The following is a 24,899-nucleotide window of genomic DNA, read 5'->3' on the forward strand; positions in this document are numbered from 1 at the left end:
TAGCCTCCTGAGGATATCCCACAGTGCCTAGGTGAGCACTCTGGCCAGTAGCTCTGCTGCTCTGATGCCAGATAAACAGACATCCACCCCTCCCCCCTGTAAAGCCCCCAGAACTTTGAAATTCCCCTTCCTGTTTTCTTGGCAAGTGCTTACTTATCTGGCCAGGTGACAATTCCTGCTCCCGATCCCCTACTTGGAGCAATGCTTAGCTACTGGAGCTGATCAGTGTTTGGGGAGAGGAGGCTGTGCAGGCACCCAGGATGCCCCGGGTCCCTGCACAGACTCCTCTCCTCAAACACTGATCAGTTCCAGTAACTGCACCCCCCTCCCCACAAGGCCTATCGTCAAAATGGAGAGAGCTACACTGTGGGATAGCTGCCCGCAATGCACTGCTCTCATCAGTGATGGAAGTGCTGCAAATGTAAACGTTCTCTGATGCCTGTGGAAGTGAGTGAGTACACAAACCAGTGCTTTTCTTTCACTGGTTCACGATCACTGTTGCAACTGACAGTGCTAAAACTCTGCAAGTGTACATATAGCCGAAGTAAAAGAAAGAAGCAATATGTACAGCTTGACTCAGATTCACCACAAACACAAAGATGGTGGTTATCTTTTGCAATCTGAAGACAAAAGCGGTAGCTGGGTGTGTACAAACTTTCAGTCCTGACAAAACTTGACAATGCAATGAGGGAGTTCTTTGGAAGCATGGGTGAAATCCTAAAAAGAATGCCCTCTTCATGATAACCTCAATAATTTCAATGAAACAGTCAGTCATTGAGTTCAGCCTAGCAATCAGAGTACAAAAGGTTTAAAAAAAAAAAACCAAACAAGAACTTGTTCTGAACATTTTTCATGGTAACATTTTTCAGTTATGGTTAGCTTTTTGGAACTGTCATAAATATAAAGGGAAGGGTAAACCCCTTTAAAATCCCTCCTGGCCAGAGGAAAAATCCTTTCACCTGTAAAGGGTTAAGAAGCTAGGATAACCTCGCTGGCACCTGACCAAAATGACCAATGAGGAAACAAGATACTTTCAAAAGCTGGGAGGAGGAAGAAAAACAAAAGGGTCTGTGTCTGTCTGTGTGATGCTTTTGCCGGGTACAGAACAGGAATGGAGTCTTAGAACTTAGTAAGTAATCTAGCTAGATATGCATTAGATTAGGATTTCTTTAAATGGCTGAGAAATTAAGCTGTGCTGAATAGAATGGATATTCCTGTCTGTGTGTCTTTTTGTAACTTAAGGTTTTGCCTAGAGGGATTTTCTATGTTTTGTATCTAATTACCCTGTAAGGTATTTACCATCCTGATTTTACAGAGGTGATTCTTTTTTACTTCTTCTATTAAAATCCTTCTTTTCAGAAACTGAATGCTTTTTTCATTGTTCTTAAGACCCAACAGTTTGGGTCTGTGGTCACCTAGGCAAATTGGTGAGGATTTTTACCAAACCTTCCCCAGGAAGTGGGGTGCAAGGGTTAGGAGGATTTTGGGGGGGAAAGACGTTTCCAAACAACGTTTTCCTAATAAAAATAAACCCAGATAAATGTTTAGTGGTGGCAGTGGAAGTCCAAGGGCAAAGGTAAAATAGTTTGTACCTTGGGGAAGTTTTAACCTAAGCTGGTAAAAGTAAGCTTAGGAGGTTTTCATGTAGGTCTCCACATCTGTGCCCTAGAGTTCAGAGTGGGGAAGGAACCTTGACAGGAGCCAAATAAAAAACAACCCCAAGATGACTGCCACCACTGAGAAACTAATCACCATCCTGATTTATTCAAATCAGAGAGAAAATTGTTAAAGTCTGACTGTTAAATAAATATTAGAAGAACAGGTTGGAAATTATTTTCTATTTTTACATTGAGTTTCCATGCAGCCAGGATAGCATACGATCCCTCTCAGACCCCTGATCACTACTGCAATTGGTTCAGAAATGCCATTCTCTACTAAGCTTCTGATTATATTTCATGCTTATCTTTCTTTACTTAACACCTGTTAGTCTTGTGTATTTATTTTTTATTTGTATCGGCAGAGCACACGGGAATACCAATCATGGACCAGGACGCCACCGTGCTAGGCACAGTACAAAGATGATCCTTGCCCCAAAGAGTTTTCAGTCAGTGTTGCAAAAGCCTGGTAAGATATATTTGAAAGTAAAAAGTAATATTTAAACATAATTCAGTCTATATATCAAAAGAAGTGCTCTGAATAACATTTCATCCACCTCTGTAATGCATCTTTTTCCTTTAACAAAAAACGCCAATCTGTTACAAGTTTCAGAGTAACAGCCGTGTTAGTCTGTATTCACAAAAAGAAAAGGAGTACTTGTGGCACCTTAGAGACTAACCAATTTATTTGAGCATAAGCTTTCGTGAGCTACAGCTCACTTCATCGGATGCATACTGTGGAAAGTGTAGAAGATCTTTTATACACACAAAGCATGAAAAAATACCCCCTCCCACCCCACTCTCCTGCTGGCAATAGCTTATCTAAAGTGATCACTCTCCTTACAGTGTGTATGATAATCAAGTTGGGCCATTTCCAGCACAAATCAAGAATCCTGAACTAGTGACATCTTGCATTTCCTAGGAACAAGAAAAGTCTTTAAAAAATTATATATATTGAATGTAATTTATAGGTAACAGGGTAAATGTTTATTAACAATAGGAGTTAGTTGTTATAATCCTGGATTGATTTCCTCACGAGAAAGCCACACAAAAACACTCTGCGTGGTAATTTTATAGCATTTGTTGTAAGACTAAAAAGAACTTCAGTTTAGTGAAAAAGTCCTTGTGTACAGAAGCACATCAAGATCAGAATGAACGTTACACCTATTTCAAAAAGTTCTTAATATAAAGCAATTGCATGGTAATGTAGCACTGGGGACATAGTGTGAAAGTAGAAGAGTGTGGGCAAACATGCCTTCTCTTCTGGTTCTTATTTAAAAAAGGGAAGAAGGAGGATCCTGGGAACTACAGGCCAGTCAGCCTCACCTCAGTCCCTGGAAAAATCATGGAGCAGGTCCTCAAAGAATCAATCCTGAAGCACTTGCATGAGAGGAAAGTGATCAGGAACAGCCAGCATGGATTCACCAAGGGAAGGTCATGCCTGACTAATCTAATCGCCTTTTATGATGAGATTACTGGTTCTGTGGATGAAGGGAAAGCAGTGGATGTATTGTTTCTTGACTTTAGCAAAGCTTTTGACACGGTCTCCCACAGTATTCTTGTCAGCAAGTTAAGGAAGTATGGGCTGGAAGAATGCACTATAAGGTGGGTAGAAAGCTGGCTAGATTGTCGGGCTCAACGGGTAGTTATCAATGGCTCCATGTCTAGTTGGCAGCCGGTATCAAGTGGAGTGCCCCAAGGGTCGGTCCTGGGGCCGGTTTTGTTCAATATCTTCATAAATGATCTGGAGGATGGTGTGGATTGCACTCTCAGCAAATTTGCGGATGATACTAAACTGGGAGGAGTGGTAGATACGCTGGAGGGGAGGGATAGGATACAGAAGGACCTAGACAAATTGGAGGATTGGGCCAAAAGAAATCTGATGAGGTTCAATAAGGATAAGTGCAGGGTCCTGCACTTAGGACGGAAGAACCCAATGCACAGCTACAGACTAGGGACCGAATGGCTAGGCAGCAGTTCTGCGGAAAAGGACCTAGGGGTGACAGTGGACGAGAAGCTGGATATGAGTCAGCAGTGTGCCCTTGTTGCCAAGAAGGCCAATGGCATTTTGGGATGTATAAGTAGGGGCATAGCGAGCAGATCGAGGGACGTGATCGTTCCCCTCTATTCGACATTGGTGAGGCCTCATCTGGAGTATTGTGTCCAGTTTTGGGCCCCACACTTCAAGAAGGATGTGGATAAATTGGAGAGAGTCCAGCGAAGGGCAACAAAAATGATTAGGGGTCTGGAACACATGAGTTATGAGGAGAGGCTGAGGGAGCTGGGATTGTTTAGCCTGCAGAAGAGAAGAATGAGGGGGGATTTGATAGCTGCTTTCAACTACCTGAAAGGGGGTTCCAAAGAGGATGGCTCTAGACTGTTCTCAATGGTAGCAGATGACAGAACGAGGAGTAATGGTCTCAAGTTGCAGTGGGGGAGGTTTAGATTGGATATTAGGAAAAACTTTTTCACTAAGAGGGTGGTGAAACACTGGAATGCGTTACCTAGGGACGTGGTAGAATCTCCTTCCTCAGAGGTTTTTAAGGTCAGGCTTGACAAAGCCCTGGCTGGGATGATTTAACTGGGAATTGGTCCTGCTTCGAGCATGGGGTTGGACTAGATGACCTTCTGGGGTCCCTTCCAACCCTTATATTCTATGATTCTATGATGGACTTAAGTGAAACATTTTTCGGAGTGGTAGCCGTGTTAGTCTGTATCAGCAAAAACAACGAGGAGTCCTTGTGGCACCACAGAGAAACAAATTTATTTGGCTTATGCTCGTTGTTTTTAAGTGAAACAGACATTTATATCAGTTCTCACGGACAAGACAGCGTACAAAGCTTGGGACCATTACTGAAGAGACTTGTTATCAGCCTTCAGAAAAGCTAGCTGCCCATTGCCCTAAAACAACTGGGTACAAGACTCTTACTCAAGAGGCCATCTATTGGCATTAACTTTTGCGCTCTCTCAAATCTGCGGGGTGTTTTATTTTTTGGGGGTGGGGGGGAATGGGATGATAGGTGATGAACAGACTCTAGATATATATAGGTTTCAGAGTAGCAGCCGTGTTAGTCTGAGACGTATCTGCAAAAAGAAAAGGAGTACTTGTGGCACCTTAGAGATGAACAAATTTATTTGAGCATAAGCTTTCGTGAGCTACAGCTCTCTTCATCGGATGCATTCTCACACTCTCAAAGAAACTGCGGGACCACCTGATCAACATCCTCTACAGCAAACAGGGAAAGATTAAGAATGATCTCTCAAAACTGGATACTCTCATAAAAAACCAACCTTCCACACAAACTTCCTCGTGGCTGGACTTTACAAAAACTAGACAAGCCATTTAAGGAATGCATCCAATGAAGTGAGCTGTAGCTCACGAAAGCTTATGCTCAAATAAATTTGTTCATCTCTAAGGTGCCACAAGTACTCCTTTTCTTTTTGCAGATATACATAGATTCCTCTGGTATATAGATCAGTCTAACTTTCGATATAAGCATGGCATGGAGCCTTCACTTACTGATACCTTGTAAGTGGTTTAGGTTTTGAAACGTTTCCGTTGTTGTTATAGTTGTTATAAGATCAGAACATCGCAAATAAGGGAACTTACTGATACTGTCAAGCAGAGGCTGCTCCCTGGCATCGGCTCACGTTATCCATTGGAGTGGGGAAATGAGGGCAGCCTTAAAAGCAAGAGTCCTTACCATGGCCAGGTTTTAAAGGCTGAGGAGGAGAAGATTATTGTTTTCCAGCATTTTATTTCGAGTGTAGGTGTCCTTGAGGATGCAAGGTTCTTAATGGTGCCTTCACCTTCTGCTGGACTTTTGCAGTTTGCCTTTTGTATTGGGAAAGGGACACTGTATTTGTCTTAAAGTCAGGGATGGGAAATTGGACAATAATATTTCATACTCAGATGTAAGATACAGAGTCTTGTAGAAACATTGCCAATGCAAAGGGCATTGGCTGACAGGGACACTACTCTTTAGTTTATGTTGTTTAACCCACGGTTGGTGGTGAATGAGGTTATCTACATCAAGTCATAGACAGGCAAAATTGAAGGCTGTATCTATCGGAGTCCTGGTAGGATGATTCAGCTAGTTCAGCTGGCTCTGCTTTAGCTAGGCACTCGTGCAACATGAGAGCAGGTCAGGAAGGTGATGATGTTATTTGCACAGAACTTCCAAGACCAGATTTTGCTGTGTTTGCCTTGTCTGAGAGATCATAGCAGGGCTTAAGACTGAACCAGACTCTCATTTGTGTGCTGGGGGAATTCAAAAATTTAGCCCTAGTTAGTTCATCGTCATTCTTCTGACACCACGAGGTGCAAAAGGCAGAAGTCAAACTGAACTAACCATCCCTATCCTGGGCTTGTTTTTCCAGGTCTTTTATATTCAAATGCAATAATGCCACTTCAGCCATTATTGTGCTATTGAGTGTGCCTCTAGATCAACCTCTCTGTTTCTTGCCCTGCAGTTGCCAAAGAAATGCTTTAGTAGCCTATCATAGGGCATTCTTAAACGATATCCCAAAATTGGTCTCTCTTCTATCTTACTTGGATTGCTGCAGGTAATTATGTACATATACATATATATGGTTAAGGTTCTAATTATCTGATGGACTGCCTCTCTACTTAGCATGCCAATCCAGATGCCCAGTTCAGCAATGTAGCATCTGCTATAAGTCCTTAGATTTGAACATGTATTCTGTTTTCACAGATACCCCAAAGAAGAGCTCCTAACTCTACAATTTGCTGTCTCCACTAACCTGAAGTCAGAGTTTGCTGGCCCTCTAGGCACAGAGTAAAACCTCACATCTTCCACTGGGATACTTGTGAGGTATCTTTTTTTTTTTTTTTTAAATAAATACAGGCAGTCCTCGATTTTATGACGTTCCACTTACGATGAATGGCACTTACTTTGTTTCTAAATCAACACCCTGATTGGACTACAACAACTGGTTTTAACTTTACGACGCTCGGTCCCGCAAAGGAGTGGATTGCGGTTCCGAGTTACAACGTTTCGACTTACGATGCAATTTTCAGGAACCAACTGTGTCGTAAGTCCAAGGACTGCCTTTATATTATTCACTTGACTACATACTGGTATGGATTTTGATCTCATACTAGTTTTATACTCATGTAACTACACTGAAGTTAATGTAGTTAATTTTGGATTTATTCTGGTGTAGAAGACCAGAATCAGATTTATTGTTTTTTTAATATTGTGCATGTATTAGACACATTTTTAATAAATTGCTTTGAGCCAAAAAAGCAAGACCTCACATTTTAGCGATCACTAATATTTGATAAATTAAGGCCACAAAAGGATAATAGATATCGGTCTCACATGAAATAAACCACACCAAGGCTTTTGGCTGTCTCTCAAGACATCACCTTCAATGCATAAAGTCCAGGATCTAAATTCTCATTAGCCTCTACCCACATACTCACGTTCTGGGAGAGGAGTTTGCTTTTTTAACTGCTAATTTCATAAGAAAAACTTTGGTCCTAAGAGATTGAGAGACATGGCTGTGCATCTTGATGCACACACGGAGTCCATAACCTGAGTCGATCTTGAGACACAGGGTGATGTGTGCCAGTGTAAATGAGGTTAGGAGATAGCTTTAAAATGTACACATGGCAAGTGCACATTGGTCTGAGAACCTATTTTTTATGTATTTAATCAAAGCCTTCCTACATAAAGGCACACAAAATGAACAATGATCCAAATTAAAAAAAAAAAAAAAAAAAAAGATGTCCAGGTCGTAAAAAACAGTGCAGAAATTTCATCAAGATAGGAGAAGAAATGAGAAGACAAGACAACAACTGCCTAAGTGGGAGGAAGCTAAATAAAACCCATGTTTTCACATTGGGATCCTCTTTATAGGATATTGCAAAGCCTTTGCTCCTTAGTTTAACATAGTTTTGAAAGGAATCACAAAGATAAGCCATAAATATGAATACGTAGCACGCACACATGCACATTCACCCCCTCTACACATGATGTGAGCCTGACTTTCTTCTCAGGCCTTTGAAAAAAAGGGATGGAGAAGTCTGAGCCAGAGATGCTAAATGCTCAAAAAGATAGGGATGCAAAAGCTCCTCTCACTGAAGGATAAAACATGCTAGTCAGTCCCTGAGACAGAATTCAGGCCATGACGTCAAAGAATAGCAGTTTACCCATAATTTTTAACAAAATGGGTATCTACAGCTTCTTATTGTGGAAAGCTGTTTTTTTTTCTCCAAGAGCCTTTTTTAAGCATCAAATTATAATTGTTGCTGTTTGTTCCACTTTCATTTTGTGTCTCTCATGCTCTATGATTTGAGATTTAATAAATAAAAAGACAGTAATCATTCTCTGACTGTATCCTATTTAAGTGTATATTATCTCTTCACATTACCAGACAGCACCCAAACTGAGCTGTTCTGATCCTAGACAGATGTCAGAATAGTGAAATTCTAGTCTTAAGAAAAATTGGGTAGATAGTGCAACTTTAATCATCCTTGAATTTCAGGGAACATATGGACAAATGTTCAAAGGTCATTACAGTAATGTGGGGTCTCTGACAAAGAATTTGCTAAATACTCTGAACTTAGAATAGACAAATTTGTACTGAAGTTCAGTGCAGACAGTAAAAAAAAAAAAAGTTGTTATTGTCCCGCACAGAAAACTGGAACAGTTGGAAGAACCAAGGCACAAATATAATAAGATTTAATAAGGTGTAAAGGGTTTAAGTAAGGTGAGGAAAGTGGTAAGTCATATGACAAGCCAAACAAAAATGCATGGAACTGCACAGTTCTGCTATTTCAACAACTTTCATCGGTAATAACAAGAAGTAGGTAAAAGAGTGGTGCTTTTGGTGTTTATATCTGAAGACACACTGTAAATGTTCAAAAAGTGTCCCACCGAGGAGCCATAAATAGGGTCATGAAGGCCGAACTTTGATCCCACCTTCAAAAATCAATCTCAGAGAAGTTCTTAGAGCTAACTTATCCTTGAAAAGCTTGGTATAAAGTGAATCAGTCTCTAAAGCTCACTTGCTGTGTAAGCTGAAGTCACTTCAGACAGGAAATGACCGGAAACGAGTGGTTCAAAATGAGTTTTCAGCTGTTTTGTCGGGTCCATATTAATGTGGGGGTTTCAGAAGCCCCACATAAACCTGATTATGACAAGAGGCTGCAGAGATCTTTGCCTAACTTGCCACAACAGCTGACAGATGTACTTGGAAGGAGCTAGTTTTCTAGTTTGACCCACATAAAGTAGCTTTTTTTTTTTTTGGGAGGCAAGCAAGACACAAGAATGGTCAAACTGGGTCAGACCAACGGTCCATCCAATCCAGTATCCTGTCTGACAGTGGCCGGTACCAAATGCTTCACAGGGAATTAACAGAACAAAGCAATTATCAAGTGACCTATCCCCTGTTGTCCAGTTCCAGCTTCTGGTAGTTGGAGGTTTAGGGTTAACCAGAGCATGAGGTTGTGTAAAATGGCCCATGAAGACTACTGAGTTGGGATAGAACGATGTACCCTGGTTTTCAGCAACAGTCTGAAGCCAGTGTCTCAGTACCATGGAACCTGCCTTGGTTGTGTGAAACAGAGTGAAGAGCCACATCTGTCTTGGCCACTGTGGGGCTGTTAGGCTCAAAAACCTTGGTCTCTCCAGACTTTTGCTACCAGTGCGATTGGTAGAGAAGCTCCCTCCCAAGTGGGCAGAGATGGCGTCCCTTGCTAACAAAATCATTTCCCAGTGTCACGAGCAGGCTTATTGTTCAGGTAAGTGGTAAAGTGATGCATTGCTGGTGGAAAGAAGATCTGGTCTGCCATCCCCCAATCCAGCGGCCACTTGTGAGGATCTATCACAATTCCTGGATTGCATGTCTGCAGCCACTTTATCCTTCGACTAGAGATACATGATGACAGAAACATCTCATGAGATGGAACCAGTGTTGCTACCTCGTGGAATTTTTATCATGATTCTTATGACATTTGGTGTTTTTTCTTTAAGTCCCATGTCCTGGAGTCATATGATTTCTAAAAATCTCCCTTTTTCAAAAGGAAAGGTAAATTTGTAGCTAATGTGGCTGCACAGAAAACCTTGAAAATGAGAACATGTACCCTAAGAACTGAAAAGCGAGATAAAAAACTAAAAACATATTTACTTTTAAAAAAAATCATGCTTTTAAGCAATTTTTTCTTTTTGAGCGATCCTGACTTTTGAATGCTTGGGGGATGGCAATACTGCAGATGTCATTTAGGGCATAATGTGGCCCGGAGAACCTTTATTTTCTAATAAATAGGATTCTCATTCCTGAGTCTTAGCTTCTTAGTGTGAGCTCTTAAGGGTGGGGTTTTTTTTTGTTTTGGGAGATTTGGTTAGTTTGGACCCTTCAGGACAGTGGTAGAAAGGTAGGATGTAAACCTACTGATTGCCATGCACCATCCCTGCAAAGTAAAAATGCTGCCCTGTACATGCCAGTTGCTTTTTGATTCCAGTCAACAAAAGAGCTCTGCAGGAGACTGCACTTTGTGGGCCATTACTCCAGCTCTCCATTGGATCCCAACTATACCTTGTCAGGTGCCTTTTTTCCCCCTGGTATTACTCTGCCTCTCATATGGTTGTTGAATTTTTAAGGCTTTTCCCTTGGGTGCCTCTGCACTTCTGCAGTGTTTCTGTTTGCATCACTGCCTACGTTGGTGCTTGAGTGCCTCTAGCCTGTGGTGCCTGATGGATGTGGAAGTGGGTTTCATCCAGCATTACCAACTCTTGCAATTTTGTGTGTTCCTACTGACATTAAAGCCCTCTCATTTTATGTTTTCAGTAGTTTACTATTCCAATTCCCATTTAGCCTTCCTAATTTCCATCTTGCATTTGAGCATCCATAGTCAATGTCCTTTTCTGTTGGTTTACTTTGAACTATTTGAATGTCACCTCTCTGACTTGAATAAAGTCTTGCCAGGAATGGTTTTATTCATGCCTTCCTTTTCATTTAGGGGTATCCGCATCTTCTGTGATTCAGTTATAGTACACTTAAGCAGCTTCGATGCTGAGTTTAAGTTTCTTCCATAAATTACCAGACATTTATTTTAGATTTGTTTCAAGTACGCTAATCAATTCCCCGTAAGCAAATGTATACAATTTTGAGACACTAATTTAAAAGAACCTGATTTATAAAATGGTTTATTGCCAACAAAAGACTCTCCTGGCTACCCACGTGAGATCCCTGCTTAATACCTCCCTCCAGAAAAGCCTGGGAAAATAAAAGGATCTTTCAGCAGGATCATCAAAGTCAGGCTCTGGCAGAACAAGTGAGCACCGGGGAAATAAATTCTAAAGCCAATGAGAACAACCTATCAGCTGCATCTCTTGTTAAACCTGGTACCATTATCTCAAGCATCTTGGCTGAGCAATCACAAAAGGAATGAGCCAGCCTCTAAAGTAGGCAGAGAGGGATCCATTTAGAGCTAACACTTCAGACAATCTGGAAATGAACTAGTAGTCAGGAAGGGCACACATATAGCATGCTCCCCATTGGAATCTAGCATCAGAGGCAGACAGCTGCATTCTACAATAAATTAATGGCCTTAAAGCGTAGCCTTTATGAGGCACGGCAGTCATGGATGAGAGACTTTTCTGAGTAGCGTGGGTCAATGTTCTGTAGCATATTTAGAAACCCATATCTTCCACTTGAGATTCGGGCTACAGATCAAAGGACAGTGCTACTAATTGTACAACTGTGAGAATATATTTACATGACACCTTTCAACACAGATATGAAAAATGCTGTGCATTAAACAAAGTGCTGGAAATTGTTTTCAGATCCTCCAAGATGAAACGTGTTATATAAATATTAAATTCCCCAAATTGTAAACTGGAAGCTAACAGAAATGTGTGTTCTTGATCTGCAGTCTTTACAGTAATTACATAAACAAACACACATACAGAGTACAACTGAAATGCATCCACCTCCAAGGCACAGAGTGGCAATCAATCAATCAGTTAGTGCATGACACGGTGTATAACATCTCCATTAATCCCCATTCTCATATCCTGTACCCATGTAATCAGATTCCCAATACTGGAGGCTTATGATGTGTGGAGAGTCATCTGTATAAACCCTACTAGTCTGTTACTACGCAAAGGCTGCCAAAGTGTCTGTAGCACAGTGTGGCAGGTGTCACATGTATGTTCCCGTTTACATAATAATATCTGGGTTCCAGTTTGCTGCTACATATCTATCAATTAAATGTGGCAGTACTCTGGGCATTCATATTTCTCATGCATATAGTGGCTTGATGTGGAGATGACAGGGCGTGCAGCATTTCTGATGGAGGATCTGCATATCCTAGTCTCCAGTTATTGGTTTTTGCCTTACTGTGTTTCACCATGACAGCTGAACCACGGCATTGCCTCAGAGCATGCTCTGGTACCACCACACTTAGTACAGCCATGAGATCTGTGTGCTAGGAAGTTTCATATTCTTACACACATCACCATTTACTCTTAGATAACACCAGCATCCTGTGGCTCTTATCTCTTTTATCTGATGTTGTTATACTGCTCCCCAACACCACAGCATCAGAGCACCTTGCATATAAAATCGCAGTCTCCAATGGGCTTCATCAAGTCTCTGGAACTTCTTCCGATTTGAGGTTAAAAAACAAAAACAAAAAAACCCTTTGCTTGGGGTTTGAGATTTTGTTTTTAGTAGTTTAATTCTTAACCTACACCATACTTATTATATAAAGTGATTGATATATTACAGCAGGGGGGCACGGAGGAATGTTCGGGGGGGGGGCATGGCAGGGCCAACTCCCACAGGGGGTGAGGAGCGAGCGCCTAGCTCCGGCCCCAGCTGCAGCTCCACCCCTCCCCCAGCCCCAGCTCCACCCCCATCCCACAATCCTCTGCTGAGCCAACTGTGCAGTAATGAGGGGTGGAGCAGACAGATTCCATTACTGGTAAGGGGGGGGGGGGTGCAACAGGAAAAGTTTGGACACTACTGTGTTACTGTATACAATTAACCTACCTAGGTGATGAACTGTGGTGCCCTTATGCTTCCAATGCATGCCATCTCTATTTTTACAGAAATCATGCCTATTTCTCAAGCCAGGCCGCCTCCTCAGATCACAAATTATCCATACACATCTCATGTCAGACTTTGGCTCCACAAAGCTTCACAAATAAAGGTTACTTAAAATTCAGTATTCTATATTTAGACGTGATGCTTTCTTTTTAGTGTTACACACTAAGTCAGCCCCTTAAAAGTCAGAAATTTTCACATGCTCCATTTCTCACATTGAGCAATAGACTCAAGGAGCTCAGTCTATGTAGCATAACAAAGAGAAGGATAAGGGGCGAGTTGGTTACAGTCTATAAATACGTACATGGGGAAACAAATATTTGATAATGGGTTCTTCAGTCTAGCAGAGAAAGGTGTAATATGATCCAATGGCTGGATGCTGAAGCTAGACAAATTCAGACCGGAAATAAGGTGTACATTTTAAACAGTTATTTAATTAATTACGGAACAAATTAACAAGGGTTGTGGTGGATTCTCCATCACCAGAAATTTTTAAATCAAGATTGGATGTTTTTCTAAAAGATACGTGTATGTGCTAATAATTACTTCGTAAATAGTTCTATGGTCTGGGTTAGACAGGAGGTCAGACTAGATGATCACAGAGGTGATCTTCTGTTTTGGCCTTGGAATCTATGAATTAAACAGTCTTGCTCCATTTTGTATTTCCTCTCACCACATTTCAGCCCACAAACACTAAGAGCTCGGTAAGAATGCCATCATCCACTAATTGTATTACATCTGAAGAGATATAAAACTATGAAAAGATTTAAGACAGAACTTTCCTGTTGGTCTCCCAGTCCATATATGGTCATATTTGGTGCTTTCATACATTTGCAAGATGCAACTTTTTGAAAGCACAGAATCAACTTTACTGCTTTGTGTTCGTGGCATTCTTCCACTGTCAGCCATGCTGCATCATAATTTTTTTAAGAAATAAAACAATATGGCCCTGATTTTGCAGTGAACTCAGATAGGCAGATCTCTTTACAGCCACATGGAGCTCCACTGGCTTCAATTGCCATGTGGAACTCATTGCAGGATCAGGGCCTAGAAAAGCCAAGATTTGCCTAAGAAGTTTCTTCCAAATGACCAACAGTGTAAATGGAATTCTTGAACCTGGACTGTACTTAAGGCTTTACCTCTGCTGCATCCATCCTCTCTTGGAAGCTCTGACTAATATGATACATAATAGTTCAAATGAGGTTTAACAAGTGCTATAAAGAGAATCAAAGAAGAAGGAAGGAGGAATGTGGGGGAGGAAAGTTAACAAGCATTTGTGTGATTTTAAAACAGCATGTGGTGAGCTCTTTTCCCAATGGTTATGTGCTCACCCTAAGGTGATTCCTGTAGGGGTATACTAAATAGATAAGCACCTGTTTAAAATAAATATAAAATTAAAAAAAAGAGTATGTATAACCATATAAGTAACTGTAGCTTTGAGACATTCTTCTACAGGATATCTAGGGGTTGCCATGGTAACTTAGACAGATGCAGTCAGGAATCTTTTGGAATAGGCTTTAGAACAAGAGCCAACAGGAAAGAGCCATCAAGATTAAGACAGCCAAAGAGAGAACACTGCTAGAAGAGGGCATGCTTGCTTACAGCTTGAGATGCAATTGCATCTCACCTCCCATAGTTTTGTTTAGAACCTGCTACTTAGTTTAAAGCACTCCACAGAAATAGTGAAGCTTTATCAGCCTATAACCCTGCAAAACCAGAGATGCTGTCAATGTCTGGAGTGGTTCATAACTGTGTATGCCAACCTCTGGGCAGACGGTCGAAAAGCAAGGCAGACACCCCAAACTGGAGGTATGTTCTATAATTAGATTTCACATTCGTTACTGGATTGGGGAAATCCTGGAGCACTCTGACAGTCTTACCATGGAGTCACAGACAGTCACCTTACGCACTTCAGTTAGTGCTTAATCTGTAATAAAAGAGGTGCCAGGCTGCAAGCAATGTTTTTTTTATATTCATAACTCATGCAGCAAGCCCAGAGGTGGCAGGGCTATCAACACTAGAGGTGCCAGGGCTCAGTCCTGGCAAGCTCTGGCACAAATTAATCACTGACTCCAGCTATCTTGCCACCCAAGCAAGCTGGACTTAGTAATAAATGGTCACTTACACCAAAGATGACAAAATATTCAGGTTGCTCCCAGTCCCAAGAGACCAGACACTTATCCCAGGTCAATTTGCACCTTAGATCTCGCACAAAAGATAATGCTTGTAGCCACTCCTGTAATAAACTAACTAAACATTTATTAACTAGGAAAAAGAAATTATAATTATGTACAAGTTAAAACAGACAAACATATATACGCAAATGAGTTTCTGTCTGTATTCTAAAAGGTGATAGGGTTGTAGAAAACTGTCGGTTCAAAATGTCTTTCAGGGCTAACCCATGCCAAGCAGCATGGGGATCTCTTTGCTTATGTTTAGGAATTTTTGCCCCTCGAAGTCCAAACAGCATTAGAGAGACTTTTCAGGGATTTTTATCCCCTCCACTCCAGAGTCCAAACTGATGGAATTAATTCATGCATAGATCTCTTCTTCCTGAAGGGAATTAGGAATTTATCAACAGGGCCTCTCTGCTTTGATGCTATGTAATACCTTATTTACCTTCCATGTAGAACAAGCCCTTTCCCTTAATTAATGATTCTTTTCCTGTTTGGGGAATTACACAACCACCAAGGTTTACAATGCAAACACTCAGTACACCACAGGCGATAGAGATGGTAAGAGAGATCAATACATGCAGCATCCTACAAGCATTCTATAAAGTCTAAACACTTAACACAATTTTATCAACTTAACATCTAATATCTATTTTGATAATGCTAACACATAGTTGAGCAAGACTGGTTTCCAGCTGTAGGATAAGTATAAAATTCAAGAATTACAGTTAGCTTAAGTTTGGTTAAGGAAATAGATATATGTGTTGTAAAGAAAGGCCCTGAATAGCAAGTAGAAGGAGGGCCTTGGAAATAATGAGTTATAAGGCCAAAAGGAATGAAGTAGAGAGGTTCAAAGAATAACTAATGAGATAAGGGGAAGTTTCTAAAAAGAAGGCCTCTGACAGACAGGGGTGACTGCAGATGGGTTTAAATCCAACAGAATCTGTTTTAAAACAAGCCAACACGGCCGTTCCCCAACATCCACACACCAGTGTGAAAGCCTGCGTGAACCCAGGTGCAATGGGGAAACTATTGGGCAACAAGAAGGAGGGGAGGAAGAGAGATTATAAATCTTATCTGGATTAAGACTGGAAATAAGGGTGAACTGTCTCCAAGTAGGTTTTTAGCTGAAGTCAGTAACTGGCCGTGACATATGTTTGTTAAAGGGTATAAAAGGGTTCAAGGGTTCATCATTGGAGCTGACCGATACGAGTCTAAGCACCCCTGGATTTAGCCCGTTTGTAAGTATATTGATCAAATGCTTATAAATATTTTGTTACTGTTTGGATGTAGTAAATTGCGTATTATTTAGGCTTTTTAGGCATGTTTAGAGCAACTGCATAAAGTAACACTTGGCCTTTGGATTTAATAAAGAAACTTTTGGATAAATTGGTGTTCAGTGATTTCTCATATTAATAATTTCAAAATGCATTTGTAAGTATTCAGCGAGGCACCTGGTCTGCCAGCATCATAGAGACAACATCTCTGAAGATTTCTTTTAGGGAAGATTTGAAAGGAAAGGAACAATGGGAAGGACCAGGGTACCTGTGACACTGAAATACATACAGAAAGTGGGGTGGGACTTTATTTCTCGTCTGCAATTATTTGAGAGTTTGTGGAGAACAGTTTTAGAAAACTCAGTTTAACCCAGGAAGTATATTAGGGACATGTGGGAACCATTTTAGCCTCCTCAGAAATGTAGCATAACGCAGCAACTACATTAATCTAAGGGATAATGTGAAGAATACTGTATCTTATTGAAACCACAAGAAGAATTTAAGGATGCAGAATGCAATTACTGGAGGCCAAGACACTAGGATTAAACACCCCTAACTGAGATATTTATAAGTTTAATTATTGCTCTATTGTTCCTGCTATCTTTATAGAAACAGTTTTGTAAGCTTTTTGGTTTTGTTTTTTAACAAAGGAAGTTCCTGTATATACAGGTTTTCTTTTTTATGTTGTGTTACCTTAGTTGGGTTGTTTCATAGAGAGGACATGAAAAGGATAATTTGCCAGAACCGGTCTTTCCTCTAATCACGCTATGACATGACAAATGAAGAGGACTGAGCTGATCTGCACATGCTCCTGCACTGAAACACAGCAGATGTGGCAGCAGCAAAACAAACAATCCTCTTTTTTAAAAAAAGTTACAAATTGATTTTGCACTTGGGAGAAATGTATGTGACACTGGGTTAGATCCACAAGAGGATTTAGGGGCCTAATTGTGACTTTAGGCACCTAAATCTAAAATTTAGATCTTCAAAACCCCTACTCAGTTGCTGCCTAAACCCACAAGTGCCTATATTTCTGCTGATAAAGTTCCGTAGCACCTAAAATCTGCAAATCTACCAGCAGGCATGCGCACAGCTGCCTAAATTCTGCCTAGCTCATGCCTTAGCCTCAGAGGGACCCTCAAACTAGGCATTGCCCTGCCTGTCTTACCTGCAGGTCCTGATCCTATAGGTCTACTCAGAGCATGACTACTGGATTGGGCCACACGGAAACCATAGCTGGAGGAGGAATTCTGCCACCCCTCTTATATTTCTTAGAACATCCACTCAGCATGTGGGAGCTTCAGGTACAAAGTCAGCCCCTCTGCCCAATGTGGAGCAACCCAGGTCTCCCAGTGTTGGTGAGTGCTCTAACCACTAATCTGTGTGGTATGTCTTAATGTCTCCTCTTGAAGCTGTTGCACTGTGTATAAATAGTCACTGGAACAGGGTTTTGAATGTGGATCTCCCCCCTCACAGGTGACTCTACTAACCACGGGGCTGTGGAGTCAATCCCACTCTTCTTCTCGCTCAGTGACTTAAGTATTTTATACGGAGTGGAATAACTTCAACAGGAGAGACTGAGAGAGACCTACTCCAGCATGCCCCGTAGCCTAGTGGTTAGGGCACTTACCTGGGAGATGGAAGACTTGCCTTCAAATCCTGCTCCATACCAGGTAGATTGAGGATTTGAAACCCAAGTCTCCCTCATCCTGGGTGAGTGCTCTAACCTCTGGGCTGAAGAATAAGGGGGGTAGCACCACCACCAATTTTTGAAAGAAAAGGCTTAGGCACTTAACTTGAAGGTTCACATCTGTGAATCCCAAGCAGAGGGAGGCACCTCACTCTGTCCCAAACTTAGGTGCCTAAGTCCCTTTGAGGGGCAGGGCTTAGGATCTAACCCTTTCCTAGGCATTTCCTATTGGGCAGCTCCCCCCATTCAACGTGCTGGCTTTTGTGGATCCCATTCTTAGGTGCCTAACTCTTCCCATACTTTGTATAGTGCGCCTGAGTGCCTAACTCAGGACTGTAAATTCCACTAGATGGCAGGATGCCTAAATTTGGGGTATGTCTACACTAGAAATGCTGCAGGGTGCTGCTGAAGTGTAGACACTTACTACAGCAACGGAAGGGATTCTTCAGTCACTGTAGTAAATCCGCCTCTCTGAGAGGCGGTAGCTAGGTTGACAGAAGCATTCTTCTGTCGACCTAGCAGTGTTTACATGTGGGGTTTCGGTCAGCTTAATTACACTGCACAGTGCCTCAAATTTTTCACAACCCTAAGCGACGTACTTAAGCTGACTTGATTTTGTAGTGTAGACCAGCCCCTAGACACTGCAATACTAAGCCTAAATTTCTTTTGTGGATCTAGCCTTGTTTGTCCATTTCTCTGCACATTAAAAATCTAATCCTTCCAAGCCTATGCATAATCAGTAAACGTCAATTTCACTGCACAAACACAAAGGATAATCATCTACATTTACAGATAGGCAAAGTAAGAAAACTGCTGCTTCAGAACCTATCAGAGTGTGATTTAAAGATATTTACATTTTTAAAAACTTTTTTATGAAGACAAAGTTACAATAAAACATTAACATACTACATCATACGTTACTTACTAAGGATCAGGTTAATATTCAAAGAGTCTGGCTAAAGATTCTGGCTTGCTGGTTGAGGAACGCTTCTGCTCTAAGTATGCTAAATCGGGTGACCACATTTCTAAATACACAGCAGAAATGACAAAAAGAGGATAGGTATGTACTTGATGTGAAAGTTTTTCCATTACAAGGACAGTCCATATTTTACTATACCATAGTTCCATAGGAGAAGTCACATTTCTCCCACTAAAGTGCAATACAAAATCATGCTGCTAACAGTAAAAAAAGATGAATTTGTCACTCTGTTTAAAATGTATATCCTTTATTGGAGCTTCAAATAAGCAGATCAGGAAAATCTCAACTTCTACCATCATTTAATAATTATTGTTCGATCCCCCATTGCTTACTTCCCCCATAATTTCCTGCAACCATAAAATTTTAAAAATATATCAATATTTATTTGAAGCATTTTTTTAATTTATATTTATCAAATTACAAAAATATGTATTCTGCCTGGCCTAATTATGTGTTAGTTTCAGGGTCTGAGTATCCAATTTTTGAAGTGCAAAATGTATTGACATACTTAATTGGCTGTGGGTATGAAATGTACTGCAGTAATCAACTTTGATACTCTGCTATCTGTGCACACACAGCTCTTCCATGGACAAGAATTACTAAAAACAGACTTTAATAAGAGATCTACCTACACAGAAAGAGGGAGATATTAAAGTTGATAGGTGCCATGTGAATTGCAGAAGGAAATTTTCCCCTTATGTCTGTAAATACCAAGTATTTCTTATAAAATTAGGTGTCTGAGAAATGTTATGCTAACTTTTTTTGGTGTAGAAAGTACAATAATGCAATCTTTAGAGTATGTAACTAATCAAGGTTAGCATCATTCTGAAGTAATGCTTTTAAGTGAACTGTAAATATTTTAATATAATTGAAAAACATTTTTACAGGTGCTGAAGCAGCTATTTGTAGAGATCTTAAAAAGCACTAGCTCTTTCTTCTTCTCCATTTATACCAGTTGTTCTCAGGACAAATTTTTAGGTGGCTTTGGAGTGAGGCCACCAACTCTTGCTGGTGGCTGCTCTCACACTTTTCCCTAAAATACTTAATTAGCTTTAGGAAAAACAAATAAATATGCATATATACACAGCAAATCACTGCAATTTATTTATTCTTAGCTAGTAAGCCTGTTGTGAAAAGTGATATTAACACACAAGTATCACTTTTCACAGCAGCGTTACTCAGCCCTGCCAAGCACGGGGACAAATTAAGCCCTGGATGAGGAGCCGGGGGAGGCAGCAGGGGCCAGGGCAATGGGGGTTGGTGGGTGGGGGCTGGGGGAGGCAGCAGAGACCTGGAGCCTGAAGCCCCCACGGCCAGAGCCTGAAGCCTGCCACCGCACAGCCAGAGCCTGGATTGGAGCCCGAAGCCCCTCGGCCAGAATTTGCCACCCCACCACCTCAAAGCCTGAGCCCCACTGCCCGGGGAAGGTGAAGAATTAACTGGCTGCCTGCTCCTCCCGCATTGTGCCCCTGATGTCTCCAACGGGGGGCATAGCCCAACCCCTGCTGGCAGTCCCAGCAGCCAACACTAAGGTGGTGCATCCAGGAGCAACCGGGAGGGGCCACTATTTTGCCGCCCCCCTCCCCAACCTATCACAGCCCAGGAGGCTGTGGCCACAAGAAAAGCCCTTGGTGGCCACATTTGAGAAATGCTGATTTATACCTAGCTCAGGTCTTTCTTTGATATGACAGGACATGAGGATTGGAAGACTGCAATTTTCTAATTCAGGAAAATGAGCAGATTCAAAAGCATAAATAAAAGCATAATTGAAAGATTATGTGCTTACTCTGAATGTGGCACTTCTGTCAGTTCAAGCCAACATTTGGAAACATGAAACAATATTCACTGCAATCTCTTTAAATCTAAGATAATGGAATAGACTGACTGAGGTTGCTTAAATTCAACCGTAGGGCACTAACACAAATGAAATTGGATCTCTGCAGTTTCAAGTGCATTAGAGTTCTTTTTTAATATTCAAATATTACCTCTCTGTGCACTTTATTTAATTACACTGTGCATGTATCTGCAAGGTGCACCAAGGACCCAAATAAAAGCAAATGAAGTTTTCACTTTTAAACTAAACTAATAATATCAACATCCTCACGGATATGAATGTACTTATTAGGTCTGTAATACAATAATGCTAGAGTCTCACTAGCTCCCCACCTCCACCACCCCTGCTTTATTAGCTGTTAGTTAAAACACTGGTTAGAAGCATTACTTTTTTTCCTAGAAAACAGAAATAGCTCCATTTACTGCACTAATGCTGTGGCAACATAAGGGACTACTTATGCCATTTGACACCATATAATTTAACATAAAATGGAAAAATATCACGTGTTCTCTTCATCAGACAGATGAACTCTAGAATATAGACTACACGGCCTGACACAACAAGAGTGTGAGCTTAGCTACACACTTCCCTTTTCGGAGTGGTAGCCGTGTTAGTCTGTATCAGCAAAAAGAACGAGGAGTACTTGTGGCACCTCAGAGATAAATAAATAAATCTGTTAGTCTCTAAGGTGCCACAAGTACTCCTCGTTCTCTTTATACTTCCCTTTGCCACTCAGGGACAGCTGTGGAAGAAACCAGCACATATGACCCCAGCAGGTGCGCCTCTGGAATTAGCAAAGATCAAGAATGATCTTGTTAACCAGAATACCACGTAAAAAGGTCATAATAGACTTCCAAGACTTTTAATGCATTTTTAAAAGCCAAAGTTTGACTGAAAAAATAATACAACTTCATTGGCTTGAAATAGAGACATAGACCAGTGCTCTACTATTATGAGAGTTCCAAAAGGGATACTTTAGAAACTAAAACGAATGGGTCACGTTTAATGGAGGTTCTTCAGAGCCAATATTTATGTCAGTTGAATTCATTTTTAATACGGTCATTAACCAATCATTCTTTGTTAGTATTTTTCCAAACCAGTGAACATACTAGGGTGTCCTATAACTCCCTCCTGCTTCTACTGACATCATCTCCTCTGCTTTCTGCTCTAATCTCCACAAGAGTGCTAAGCCACATCTTCCCAGAAAGAGCAGAAACAACCCAAGTTATTTCCTACATTTCTTATCTGCATTTCATCTAATTACAATAGCTCCTAGAGGCCTCAGTCATGCCAATCATTTGACCAACACATAAAAGGAGACAGGCCAACTCAGAGCCCTTTCACTTGAAAATATAAATAAAACAGCTGTTTTAAACTTCTACTATCCTCTTCTCAGTAGTGCCTCTTTCCTTCAATATAAACTCACGCCCCCCCCCTTGTCTTCCCACAAGTATCTTTTATTTTCTCTTTCAACCCATGTAGAGTTGCTAATCAGTAGCTCCTATAGTCAGTTACCGGTTTAATGATCTGTCTCTGCATGCCAGTCTTAGTCTCTTTCTTGTACAGCGAAGCCTGTTTGAGGTATTAGAACAGAACAAATTATATATATACACACATGCCAGGTGGATTTTCTCCCTTGGCTCAACTCTTAAAAATCTCTCTCATCAATGATACATGAACTCCTCCGCGTATTCCATAAGCAAGATACAGGGTCAATAGCCAAGCTGTAATATGGCTGAACTAATGGTAACAGGACTGTCTCCTCTCACTCTTCCAAAAGATATATGATCAACTAGCGATTCACCAAGCCTTCTGTTCTACTGAACCTAGGAACTGTTAGTGGTATCCAACATTTTACCTTGATGCTCTGGATCAAAACATAAGATAAAAGAACAGTAAGGAGCAGCAGAATCCATTTTAGGCACTACTTCTACTCCTGTAACTTCTACTACATTGGCTTTTGGTTATGGATGCTTTCCAAAATTAGGGATTCAAACCAAGAGACAAACTTCTATCTAATATGGTTCCTTTTCAGTCAAACCCTTCTACCTTAAGATGTTGTTTCCTATCACTGGGGAAATTTTAAAAGCAGCCTGGAGAAAGCAGTAGAAAATAAAACAGCTAAAGGGAACAATCCTGCACCTGTGGCAGCCATAGACTAGATGATCCAATAGGTCTTTCCACTTTTAGTTTCTTTGTTCGATAAACGGTAAATAAAATTCCCATTGTTTACTCAAGAGCCTTTGGCTTGTGACAAGTTGAAGGGAAGCAGCCCTGCTGTGAAGCAGAGAATTGGCATCAAACATCCCACATTCTGGCGCAAAAGAATCCATGTTTCAGTTGGAGGGATTTTCTCTCGCTGGAGGGAAGTGACAAATTAACCAAACACAGCTCCAGACACTTGCCAGCCTGCGTCTCTCCAGCCAAACCCGCCCAGCGTTGGAGGCACTGCAGGGAATCCGGGGGCTGACGCCTGGCAGCTTCTCTGGGGCGGCGAGGAGGCTTCTTCGGCCGCCTCCCAGGGAAGCCCCCAGGCTCGGCACCTCGCAGCGGCTCCGAGCGTTCGGCCGGGGGCCGCCCCTCCGCGCGCATGAGAGAGCCTCAGGGCGGCAGCCTCCGGAGGCACCTCCCGCGCTCCGGGTCACGCACCCAGGAAGAGGGAGCCCGGGCTTGGACCGCTGCTGATCTGAAATGAGCCCCCCTCCCCGGCCGGGCCATGCGGCTGGAGACTCTCCCGGCGAGCCACAAGCCCACGCCGCGGGCTCCCCCCGGCTTGCGCGCTCGCTGCTTTCGGAAAGGCTCCGTCCCCCCCGCTCCCGGCGGCTTGACGCTCCGCCGCGGCGGACACGAGCTACGCGACCCACCTGCCCAGCGACCGACTCAGTGCATCGTCCTCCGCCGCGCCCTGCTGCTGCGTTGGGGACCCTCCGGCCTGGCCCCCGGCGGCCGCAGCTCAGTGCGGGGTCTGTGTCCGCGCCTCACGCTGTCACTCCGCTCCCCGCATCCCAGCACCAGCTGAAGCTCCCAAATTCACAGCGCGCTCCGGCGGCGTGAAGTCATCCTCCTCCCCCGGATCGCTGCACTCCGCAGCCAGCCGCGGGGAGGGGCGAGGGGCTGGCTCTGCCGCCACAAAAAGGGTCTGGGGCTCGCTCCTCCCCCTACCTGGGGGGCTGCGGTGCCGCGCGTGCGCGCGCCGCGAACGCCCCGGGAGCCGGCGGTGGGGGACGGGGAGGGGTGCAGGCTCGGTGGGGCTGGCGCCTGTGCCTAGCAGTTGCGAGCCCCCACCCCGGCTTGTGCTGCTGGATGGGCTGTTCCGTGCAGCGAGAACGCTCCCCTCCTGAATTCCCCTCGCCTGGCCCTGGAGCGGCCGTGGAGCTGGGGATTGCCGGGGGAGCTTCCTGCCAGCTGGTTTCAATAGTGCGGATCCAGGGGGAGCCGCACCTGCCCTCCTGCTAAACAGCACACTTCTCCCCTATTCTGGAGAAGTCCTTGTGGTCTGCTATCCAGCTGCAAGCTTTCACTGCTAGGCAAGAACTGGGAGTGGGGCACAGCATTGCTTTGTGTGCCACTGTTTCACATGGTTTGTGCCTCCAGCCCCATGGAAAGCCTCCACCTGTCTCCCAGGAAGGGAATTTTGTGTTGAAGGAACATCACCTGTGTTGCTTCTTGTGCAACACTATTCATCCAAAAGGATGCCCAAGCATTTAATAAACCATGTGAATAAAAAGAAAAGGAGTACTAGTAGCACCTTAGAGGCTAACCAGTTTATTTGAGGATAAGCTTTCATGAGCTGCAGCTCACTTCGCTCATGCTCAAATAAATTGGTTAGTCTGTAAGGTGCCACAAGTACTCCTTTTCTTTTTGCGAATACAGACTAACACGGCTGCTACTCTGAAACCTGTCATGTGCATAAAGCATTCTAGCTAGAAATGCAGCTGTCTCTGGGGTGGAAGGCAGCTGTTTTACCAACATTCCTTTCCTTGCACAGTGTGGGAGTGGAGTGTTGAAGAGGCACTGTGGTCATGGTAACCGGGACAAACCTCTTTTCATAAAAGTGGCTTGGGAATTTTATGCTCCACAAGCAGGTGGGGCTTCTATTTTTGTTATTTATAGAGCACCATATCATTACATGGCAAATGACAAACTCATAAAAAAGACCTGGTTCCATAGAGAGCTTAGGATCAGATGAACCGATACCATATGCAGAGTAA

At 42.5% G+C, this 24,899-nt stretch overlaps 1 protein-coding gene and 1 long non-coding RNA gene across 2 annotated transcripts in view; one reads left to right on the forward strand and one right to left on the reverse strand.

Moving 5' to 3' along the window:
* The window catches only part of PKIA (cAMP-dependent protein kinase inhibitor alpha), a 67,451-nt gene extending 43,542 nt beyond the window's left edge, over positions 1-23,909 (reverse strand). The window contains exon 1 of the mRNA XM_048841014.2: positions 23,553-23,909. The gene's annotated coding sequence lies outside the window, so the exon portion shown is untranslated. The remainder of the gene's footprint in view (positions 1-23,552) is intronic.
* On the forward strand, positions 1,095-6,731 carry LOC125632578 (uncharacterized). The gene is made up of 3 exons (XR_007355360.2): positions 1,095-1,129; positions 2,021-2,124; positions 6,371-6,731. It is a non-coding gene; the product is annotated as an uncharacterized LOC125632578 (long non-coding RNA).
* Positions 23,910-24,899: the final 990 nt, after the last annotated feature.

Source organism: Caretta caretta, chromosome 2, assembly GCF_965140235.1.
Source record: "Caretta caretta isolate rCarCar2 chromosome 2, rCarCar1.hap1, whole genome shotgun sequence".
Classification (NCBI taxonomy): Eukaryota; Metazoa; Chordata; order Testudines; family Cheloniidae; genus Caretta; species Caretta caretta.